The sequence below is a fragment of the Octopus bimaculoides genome, chromosome 6 (assembly GCF_001194135.2).
Source record: "Octopus bimaculoides isolate UCB-OBI-ISO-001 chromosome 6, ASM119413v2, whole genome shotgun sequence".
NCBI lineage: Eukaryota > Metazoa > Mollusca > Cephalopoda > Octopoda > Octopodidae > Octopus > Octopus bimaculoides.
This window is the reverse complement of record NC_068986.1, coordinates 7,380,426-7,392,246: the sequence shown is the minus strand read 5'-3', so window position 1 is coordinate 7,392,246 and position 11,821 is coordinate 7,380,426. Positions and strand designations below refer to the sequence as shown.

General features: G+C 35.5%; 1 long non-coding RNA gene across 1 annotated transcript in view; it reads left to right on the top strand.

Annotated features, from left to right (window-relative positions):
* Positions 1-1,814: 1,814 nt before the first annotated feature.
* The window catches only part of LOC128248093 (uncharacterized), a 23,613-nt gene continuing 13,606 nt past the window's right edge, over positions 1,815-11,821 (top strand). Inside the window, exon 1 of the long non-coding RNA XR_008264352.1 lies at positions 1,815-2,159. This is a non-coding gene — a long non-coding RNA (uncharacterized LOC128248093). The remainder of the gene's footprint in view (positions 2,160-11,821) is intronic.

The following is an 11,821-nucleotide window of genomic DNA, read 5'->3' as shown; positions in this document are numbered from 1 at the left end:
GCCTGTGTGTAAAAGAATGCTTCAACTTGAGACAAACATCGTGAACTTTATCAAACAATGAAAACTATAAATTAGGTCATGAAATATTTTCATATTACTGCCCCGCTAATAGCAATTACAGAAGAGTAAAGAATATCCCTTTCTTGTAAATTTGAGGTTTCGATATCTGATTATTGATAGGATATTGGTGTATTTCCAGGTTAAATTTACGATACGATTCCAGAAGAAAATATATATTTGTTGACTTTGAATAAAAAGGGCAGACTAATGATCTGTTGTCCCTGGGAGCAAACTGAGACTTGATCAGTCTTGGATGGATCAACTGTGTGAACGGTCTGGTTTTGAAGTACCCGAAAATCCCTAAGACTCTAGAAACATCACAGGTGATGCATTTCAGGGTATTTCTGAAATTTATCTTGGAAGTGATAATATTACGACTCCTCTACCGTTTGAACCTATGAATAGAATTATTTTCTGATATTATCCAAAATGTATTCACTAAGAAAACAGCTGTGAATCAATTCTATGCAGAAGAATGACAAAAACATTAAAGTCTGCGACAAAGAGAAGTACAGCGTATGCCGGTTACATAGTTATATAAAATCTGATCCAATATATACACACACATACGTACATACATGCATACATACATACATACATACATACATACAGTTCAAATTTATAGAAAAACAAAAGACAATAGCAAGAGTAGGAACAACAAGCCAGTGTATTAGTTTGACGCTCGGGTAAAATAGAAAAGTCTTTTACGTTTCAAGTCTACGCCCTTCGACAGAAAGGAATAAGAAGAAATAAACATCCAACACAAGGCCCCAGTTCTTGTTGTGATGGGGTTGCTTGCATGCCTCAATGACCCTGAGAACTATGTCAGCAGAGTGCAAGCTCCTACTAGAGCGTCCCATGCTGGACAGGTCAAAGGACAGAGACCAAGCTAAGACGGGCTATTTGTTGTTTAATTACACATCGCATAAAGGCAGCGAGATGGCAGAATCGTTACCGCGCCGGGAAAAACGCTTAGTGGAATTTCGTCGTCTTCATGTTCTGAGTTCGAATTCCGCTGAGGTCGACATTCCCTTTCATTATTTCGGGGCAGATAAAATAAGCACTAGTTGCGTGCTGGGTTCGATGTAATCGATTATCCCCTTCTCCTTTAAAATTGGTGACCTTCTGCCAAAAATTTGAAACCAATTACATATCGCATAAATTTGTAAATATTGATTTCTTAACTACGAAGTCTCGGGTTCACATTGCTGCGTAGTACTTTGAACTTCTACTAATATTTCGAGCGACCAAATTCTTGTGAAATTTCGCCAACAGAAATAGTGACTTCATTTTTTTAAAATTACAAATCATATCGCTGTTAAATGGAATGTATTTGGATTTATCTGCATGAGTGCAAACATGCGAGATCAAAATAGATTATCAATGTTTGAAAAAATGAGAAAAACTAAATTTATGATATTCTTATTTTGGACAATTTTTAAATACGGTTAAGGAGTTATTTCATGCCTTAATCAGAGATAGAAGTACATAGCCAATGATCTCTTTTTTTTAGTTCCTCGAGGCCTTCGAGATAGGGAACTCCACTTAAATTTTCAGATGGTGGTATTAAACTATGATACAAATTAAGTCTTCTCTCTAAAACGGGAGTATTCGCAGTTGAAACGTTTTCCTCTCACAACGATTTGGCCGACACAAAATTAGCGGTCGTAAATGCCGAGCGGGGATTTGAAACTGAAACCTCGTAGTTATAAAATGAAAATTTTAATCATACAATGATACCAGCTCCCTCTCTAAATTTAATTAAGTTTACTTCTATTCTTTAATTTGCCATGCAGATGTCCTCCACGCAAAATTTATTCTGGCGAATATAAAGCTTATAACAAAATTATTAGAGCTTCTTCCAAAGTGGATACCTTATATAATATGTTTCTCCCGCGAACATTTTCAGTAGACTTTCATTTTCTCTGAATCACCTAAAACTTCACAATTCTTCAACCACTGTATTTCAAGTATTTTAATTCCGGATATACCTGACATAACATTCCGTCACTAAATAACATTAATTATATTACATGGCAATACTTTTGCTGTCTATGCTGGTAATATATTGGTTTCGATGTCTCACTACTTCACTACAGGTAAGGCTTATTTATTCATCTTGCTTGCCTATGTAAAATACGAACGGATTATACTACAATTAATTACATCTCATCATAATATTTATTTTATATGTGTAAAATTATTGTTATTAACATCGTCATATTGACAGAAAACAGGATTTCCTCACCTTTGCAGTACCATTTCAACTTTTTCTTTAGTCACTGTAAACCACTAACGAAGAACTAATAAAGTTATCGGTAAAACTACCAATATCAAACGAGGTCTAACCGTAAAGCCACTTTAATAATTATAACCTATGCTTTTAAAAGAAATCACTAAGTAAACCAGATGCAATTATTAAACTATTCATCGGGGGTTAGTGACGTTCTGTAGATGCTGCATTTACTTTCCGCTTTTCAACTAAACTTCTAAAAACTTTTAACTCGATTCTATCCATCAACTTCCACACATAATCTTTCTCTTTAATAAGTATGTTCAAATAAATATCTTCATGTATCTTTAATCGCATTAGTTTCTAGTGGATTTTAACAGTCGGCAAAGAGTTAATTGCTGCTTCAGAATATAGATTTCGCTGAATCATGGATTTTCATTTTAAAACTAAATTGGAACTACATTTGGCGTTCATCTCTTACAAGACTGTTGTAAAAGTGTATAAGAATATAGTTTGATTTATTACAGGAAAAGGTTTTATATTTTTAAAGCGAAATCTCATGAGGTGCATAAGTTTCTCTGCCATTCGTAACGAAATTATTAAATTCGAAATCGTCTCCACCTGAGCAGGTCTATGATGAAAACCATTGCAACCTTGATTGCTTTGCCCTTATCCTAATGTACATTTCCCATTTTAAAACAATAAAGTGTACTTGAAGGGGATTTTTTTCCAGTAGATTGAGATAACCCTGTAGTCTTTTTTCTTTATTTTGCGACATATGAAACTAAGTTCATTTGCGAGGCATATATAGACATTAAAATAAAACGCTGCACAATGTAACATTAAGTGGATACTGCTAGAGAGGTGCAGACCTTACTTCAGCGGCTGTAGAAAGCGCAGATTTTGTCTGAGTAAAGAATATAGAGAAACTAATTCCTCTCAGAGGCCTACCTCAACTTTAATGGTGATTTGCTTTTTCCTTCTAAGCACAAGTTTATACGAGTCAGCTTGTTGGGTTCACTGTAAGTATAAGGATTGTCTCTTATCACTTTTCTGCTTATCTCACCATAAATGAGTTAATATCCTCCTTAGTCCCAGCACTTATACATACATACATATTATTACATAAACATGCATATACTCAAAATATACATTTTGGAAAAAAAAAACAACTTCCATCTCTTTCTTCTCCCACTAACCTGCCTTTTCCCGGTGTCTCTATCCTTTTTCTCCCTCACTCCCACTCTGCTGCTCATCCTTGCTCCCTCTCCACCCTGCTACCAACGGAAACTGAAAGAAGCCCGTCGTGTGTATATATATATATATATGTGTGTGTGTGTGTGTGTGTGTATGTAAGAACTAGGCTTACAAAGAATAAGTCCTGGGGTCGATTTGCTCGACTAAAGGCGGTGCTCCAGCATGGCCGCAGTCAAATGACTGAAACTAGAGTAAACATTTCCTTCATATAACACTACTTTATAGTGCAACACTTGTATATGTGTGATGTTTGTGTGTGCATGTATATAAATATAATATACGCGTGTGCGTGTGTATGTGTGAGTGTGTGCTTGCGTGTGTATGTCGTTGTGCGCGCGAGTGTATATGCGTGTCTGCGCGTGTCTCTGTGTGTGTATGTGTGTATATGTGTGTCTGTCTGGCTGTTTGTGTGCGTGTATATGTGTGTGTGCATGTATGTATGTATGTATGTATGTATGTGTGCGTGCGTTTATATGTGTGTGTGTATATATATATATATATAACGTGAGAGAGTTAGGGGTTGGGGGTACAACCCACTAAGGGATAGTGTCTATCCAGTATACTGCTGGGAGGGTACCCAATTATTGCTGCACTAGTGCTATACTAGCATCATTCTGAATGTCACTTTAGAATTAATGTCGTAACACAGTTAAAGATTAGTCTTCTTAACCGGAACAATAACATGGCATTTCTGTGGCCTGCTTGAAGCGTTAATGATTATTTCATAAACTAAAATTGCTGGGAAACGGAACCATAAAGTATTTTTTTTAAATTCTAATATAAATGTCAGAAGAAATAAATGTTTTTGGTGCAACAATGATTTAACTGAAGCTTCCACAAATACCCTAAACCCTGCGGGAAATTAACAACTACGCCCATGACCAAATGGTGCACTTTTCATTTCAACATGGCCTTCCTTGAACATTGATTTGAACAAGTCATGTCATGTTCTACTGCCTAAATCTGGTGATTGCCTTTCTTAAGATTGATTACACAGCAGTAATCAAACTTTTAAAAGAACTTCTTGACTACCATTTCTTCATCCGCTGATTTCTTGATAAAATTTTTTTTTTTTATGTTTTCAAGGTTTATACCTTCCTGACAAACCCAGCGGGCAATTGTCTATTGCAGCCATTCTTTTATACAACCCTACTAGATAATTCATAGTCATGTAACTATATTTCTTAGCTGGAGGTACGGCGACACTTGAATCACAAGTCGTAAACTTCAAGAATGAAATGTTTTTCGTTAATTTAACGTTTTCCGTATTGATCGCAGCTACATCAATAACACTACGCCAATTTTCCAAGGTGAATTAACCTTAAACGAATATAACTGATGATAAACAAAATAGGAGAAACTCTTCGCAGAAATTGAAGAGTTTTTACCGTACAGATCACTCTGTAAATGGAAACATGTTTATAACTCTCTTGTGCATGATTGTATACCAGCGGCAAATATTGTTATAACAAATTATATAAAATAAAGCTATATTTAATACACACAAAATGTATCTATTTACGCTTAAAATTTGTTAGTACACATATTACAATCACATAAATTTATGCTGCGTCTGTACGTATATATATATTTTAATGTATATTTTTATAAATATATATTTTTATAAATATATATACTCTCTTTTACTCTTTTACTTGTTTCAGTCATTTGACTGCGGCCATGCTGGAGCACCGCCTTTAGTCGAGCAAATCGACCCCAGGACTTATTCTTTGTAAGCCTAGTACTTATTCTATCGGTATCTTTTGCCGAACCACTATGTTACGGGGACGTAAACACACCAGCATCGGCTGTCAAGCGAAGTTGGGACACACACACACACACACACACACACACACACACACATACGACAGGCTTCTTTCAGTTTCCGTCTACTAAATCCACTCACAAGGCTTTTGTCGGCCCGAGGCTATAGTAGAAGACACTTGACCAAGGTGCCACGCAGTGGGACTGAACCCACAACCATGTGGCTGGTAGCCAAGCTACTTAACACACAGCCACTCCTATATATTAATGTTTTTTTATTTTATGTGTTGCAGGATGTTATCTATATATATATATAATATGCCTATTAAAGAGCTTCCTATACTTATGATTAATTGGAAAATTCTTATCTATAAGTGATAAGAAATATCTACTTCGGGAGAGTAAGGGGGTGTGAAACAGATAATTTTCCTTTTCCTATGTTTTCTTTTCTTTTATTTCTGGACTAATAACAGGTGTATAGGTTATTTCCTTACTAAAACTACTATCTTTAAGAGCTTCATTATATATTGAGGCAACATTATTAAAGATGTTTATATCAGAGGAGAGGGTCGAAATTCTCTTACTAATGTTTTTATCTAAATTCTTAAACACTATGGGGGGGGGCAAGAACCTACATTAAAATAACTGTCTATCGTTAGGCTTAACTATAGGGTTTGTAAACAATCTTATTTAAATCTAAAGATACATCAAGGAAATTGACAACCGTCAGGTTGGTATCTATTATACTAAGATCGAATGTTTTCATCAAGAAGATAATGTCCTTCCTTAATCGATCTTGCGCTGGTTCATTGGCATTTGTAGTTAAAGCTAGAGCATCATCTTTGTAAATGGCGAAATATACACCAGGAAATGTTTTTCCCAATGTATCGAGTAGGAATAGTCCAATGAGATCGCACATACCTGCTCCATCATATGACCCCATGCTCGCATCGAAAGCACCCTCTGTGTCGGTTGACTTAACCCACTCTGTGTTCTCGCTGAAGAGTAATGTCTTTCTAGCATGGAAGATTATGTTCTTATCTTGTATACTAATCTCTGTAAATTCGTTTGCGAAGGCGAGGGCTTCATCTAGCAGTTCCTTATAGATAGAAGCATAGAAATCTACAATATCAAATTGTGAATCTCGCTTTATTCTTATTCCTAACTTCTTTAAACCAGTCAACGACTTCTATACTATTGGACCATTGTACTAAACTAGTTGCATTTTTGGCTTTAGCATTGATTTTTTTTCCTAAAATTTCTTTACTAATAATACCAATTTCTGATTTTGCTGGGTTAATAAGTCTATATTTAGGATTAGATAGAAAGTTCTTTTTATGGTCTTTAATAGTTATAAAGGCCTCATTTTTTGGAAGGACCTCAATTTTTTTTATATAATGTAAGCCTAGCGGCGATGATGCTAGCTTTAGTGTAATTATTAATAATATTGTTATGTGGGAGTCGTGAATATGTGCTGTTATCTACAAGATATAAGTTATTGGTTTTATCAGAAAGTGCCGTTTTTTTAAAAACTTTTTTATGCCTTTGATATCTTTGTTCAGTTTCTGTTGGAAAGTGTAAAAAGACGAAATTTCATTTTGTTTATATGCTTCAGTAGGTCCGTTTCGAAGTCTTCTAAATCCTTGATTTTAGGAGGGAATTTTTTTGATTTAATTCCATAAAATGTCCTCTGTAGTGGTCTCTTTATCGTTGTAAAAGAAGGCCTTCTATCTCATACGCTTAATAAGGTATGTAATTTTCTCCAATAGTTTCTTAGAGTATAGTTCCCTGGATGGTATAGGTATGTTTTTCATAGAATAATCGATACTGTAGGCGTCCAGATTAAATTCTTCTGCGAGGCAGTCCTCAACCCATTTATAGCAACTTTTTAAAACAAGCTGTATAGGCTTTTAGAGAAAAAGTTGCGGTATACGTGAGGTAATTTATTAATAATAATAATAACAAAAGAATGAATGAGACTTCGATATTATGTAAATAGAGGAATTTATCTATAAATATGATATAGGACAATCAGTTAGTTGTATTAATAAAACTCAGTTTCGTATGCCGGGGTTGAAGTCTGCTCCGGCATCTCATCAGTTATTAAGACAAAAACGCTATGAAAAATCCGTTGAATAAAGGAAAGTTACTCCAATAGGCATGGAGAAAGTAAAACAACGTTCATAGAATCTGCATATGCACACATGTACACACATACATACACATACGCACACACGTGTGTATATATTTTCACACATACTTACACACACGTCTACATATATACACACATATATATATATATCTATACACATGTAAACATACACACAAATATCTGCATACACGCGCATACACACGTATATGTGCCCATGCACACATCATTGTGTTCATGTGCACATCTCTATATGCACATGCACATACATACGTGGATATACAAAACCTCGCATATGCATAGATATGTACAAATATACACACACGTATAAATACGTAGTCAACATCATCCTCGCGTCGATATGTAGACGTTTATACAAATAAAAACATACGCAAAAATATATTCACATTCGCCGCAAAACTTGAGTATACATATGTATGTGTAGGGGTGTGTATGTATGTGTGTGTGTGTGTATATATATATATATATATATATATATATGACACACAAATGCACCCTCCTGTCTGTCAAACACACCTACACTTGAAGATATACAAACGTATATACATACATATATGTATGAAGGAAGGAGACAAGTACAACGGATACAGCCTTACACTCGTATATATACATACATATGTACACATGCACACACATACACATTTGGTATATGCTTATACATACAAATACTACACGCGTATATAGTCACACAATTATAAAAGGGAGAAAAATAATATACAGAAAATATATATAAAGCAATAAAATATATATAACATATATAAAATATATATAACAAAATACATAAATGTTAAGACATATGAAACGCAGATAATCTGGAATCAAGAGTTACGCGAGTGATACTTAAAATGTGTAGATGGTCATCGCTCAAATACAAGAAGGTTGCTTAGAATGATGAAGCTATATTGAAATTAAATGGCTCAGTTAACCGCCATATTTGCACTTACTAGGGATATGAGAATCTGCATATTACGGAAGACCATCATGTCAATTTACCAGGTGTTACACTACGATGTGGCTTATCAAAAGAATTCTGTTTGATGGTACTTTAACTTACTGCAACAATCTGTCATGTCAAACCTTGAAGAGATACGCTAAGCAGTGATATGTATAAATGCAATGTTATTACTAGTTTAAATATGCTTGTGGCACGTTTTGACTAAAAACAAGCCATTCACTGTGTTTTGTAATGGTTTTATTTCCAGCATGATGAGGCATTCCCACACTACCATATTAATGTAAGGGTCTGCGTTCGTAAAAAAAAAAAGAATTCTCCCCATAGATGTTATTGAATTTTGGAAATGAAATATAAATATAAACACTTTTGAAATCATTCTGGGGACTGTGTGTGTGTGTGTGTGTGTATATGATCTTTGTCAAACTCTGTACGCAGCTGTTTAGGATTTATTAGACTGCATGAAATATGAAGTATTAATTTTGAAAGTAACTCAGTTTTGGATACTGTTATTTCTATAATACAAAGTGAGTCTACAGTATGGTTAATAAATCAAATCTCTTAGAAATCCGTTTGCTTTATGTGAAGTTGATATATTTCATTCCTTGAACTCTTTCATTTGCTGTTGCATTTTTAGTTGTTATTGTTACTATGGTTTGTTGGAATATGCTGTTGGTAGTGAATTCGTTGTTTCCATCGTACATACTTGCACGATTCTGCTATAATACATGGAGGCCCTCTCCCTCACACAATACGAAGCTTTGTGATACAGATCTCGTATCCTCGGAAATTTGATTTGAATATGTTGAAATCGTTCCATCTGAGATTAGCAGCTCCCCTAAGTGCAACGGATGTCTTTTCCTATATGTAGAGATTTAATAACTGCATTCTGAAGTACTCGGAGTAAACGATACATATGTAATGCTCTGACGTTGTGTTCCCGTCATATTCTTCTCAAAGTTTTGTCTTCGTTTTTAGCGGAAGTTGGATTAAATTAGTATGGAGTATTTCACAATAAATTGAATATTTTGTACAGCACAAATCATTTCAATACTCCATGAAGGTCATTCCGATAAAGTATGAGAATTTCTGTACGAACCGACTTATAAAGGAACTGGAAATTATCCAAAACAGCCCACTTCGACATAACAGATTTTAAAACCTATGAGGGCACTTGGATTGAAACAGAATGTTATTCAATTATTTGTAAACTTATTTGGCTAGAGAAACTTTGAAGAAAATTTCTTTCAGTTAGCCTATAAAGATATCAAGTTTATCGTGGAACGGAAGTTACAATAATTTATTCAACGTCATCCTGGGTAGATTACAAAAGTTCTGGGGTAGTTTAACTTCTGAAAATGTGCACCTGACGCAATAGGAACATATTTCCTTTTAGTAGATATGAAACTCAACGGAGATGCTGACCTTTCACATCCACCTTCCAGTATTTGTATCCGTATTTATATTTCATTATTCTTGCTCTTTGTAATGCCGTCTTTCAATATTGTCACATCCGTTTGTGTCTGCTACCATTAAATCTGGCCATGTTTGTATCTCTTCATAAAGTTCGTTGTTCGAATCATCATACATGAGTGCGTAATTGCTGTTTTTCCTTTTGCCGGAGGCGGGAAAGTTTGGGGGGTTTTTGTATGAATGTGATTTTTTTTTTGTCAGAGGGGAGTGGAGAGGTTTGGTGTATGTAGGGAGGACGAAGAGGATGTGGGTGGGAGTTGGTGGTTGTGGGGTGGAAGTCTGCATCCATTTGACTTGCTTTTTTTCTTTTTCCCCGTCATCTCCCATTCATTATCCGTTTCATTTCTTTTTCCTCCGTTGTTGGTGGTACTGCCTCTTCCTCGCTCATTTGTTCTTCCTGGGGTTTTTCGTCTGGCTTTTTGGGCGACGAAGTGCAGTCCGCTCTAATGTGACCTTTCAGGTCACACTTAAAACATCGAGGGATCCTGCCCTTCACTCTGACCCTCATTATTAAATCATCCAATGTAACCGTTTCCGTTAGGTTCTCGATAGTTTCTGTCGACCCCTGGATAATCATATACAGGGTCTGACTTTTCCAGTGTCTGCTTTCAGTTTTCGTGACCTGGAGAACCGCTATCTTTTCTTTGTTTCCGAGTAAGACAGTGGCTGCTATCTAGGCCACATCGACTTCCGGTGTTGCTGAATGCTTCCTTGCTATCACTACCTCTCTAAAACGCATCTCTATCGTTCCGTATTTGGCACCTCTGGCAAGATACGTAATCTCTTGCCAGATTGGCCTCAGTGCTTTCTCTCTACGTCGTCGATATTATGTCCACTTTTCCTGTTTCCACTGAATAAGTCTTGTACACTATCGTACGCTCCTTTTTGTCATTTACTATTTCTTGTGGGAGGGGGGGATAATTTAACGTTATATCCTTCACAACTCAATATCTTTTTATAATTTTCTAATTTTTCAAGATTGAGTTCGTCATTTTGACACTTCGTGACTTCAGCTAAGTTCCTCCTCTTTTTTCCTATTTGCTCATCCATTTTCACAATAGTACGTAGTAATTCTTCTTCCGATGACGACAGCTCCGAGTAGCTTAAGCCTTCGTTCGACATCGTATTTAATAGGCCGACCCTCTCTATGAGGAATGGAAGCGTAAACAATCTGCCGTGAGGCAGCAAAACAATTCACAGGGTGTTCAAAGAACACTAAAACAATCAACAGCAAAATAACAGCAATTGCAACTTACCTTATCGAAGACCAATCTACAAACTCATGTTCTAAGAAGAATCCTATAATTTCGATTTATCAAGTTTATTGAATTTTTTAACTCCAATTTCTCGCATATTTAAATATTCATTCCATTATACCCGTATAATTTTTGTAAAAATATTTAAGTGATTTTGTAATGGCTGTTACAATAATAACTATCCGGACCGATTTTGGCCATTTTCCTTTTTAACTTAGAAACCACTGGAAGATCCTTTTCGGTAAAATAAAAAAAAACACAAATTGCAAATATTTTCAAAAGAAATGGTGAACAATTCAAGGGAGGTTTCGCTGTTGTTTCTAGCACAGCCCAAACCACCCTACCTTTTCACTCTCACATGTATTGATGTTTTTTCAATATTTTTCTCTCATTAAACACATTTTATGGAATGGTGATGCTGAAGTAACACACGCGTGGTCCATTGGTGGAAGAAAAACAACAAAATATATTATAATCTAAATGTTTAGCCCCACCGTGCTTTGAAACCGTGACCTGTTCACTGAAAAAGCTTCGTGCTACATCATTTTCTAAAGTTTTGTCAGTGAACAGCTCGCGGTTTCAAAGCGACGAAAATATTTTTGACACAAATGAAATTTAAATGTTGAAGTGAAACTGTTTTGTGTGTTCTTGAATGG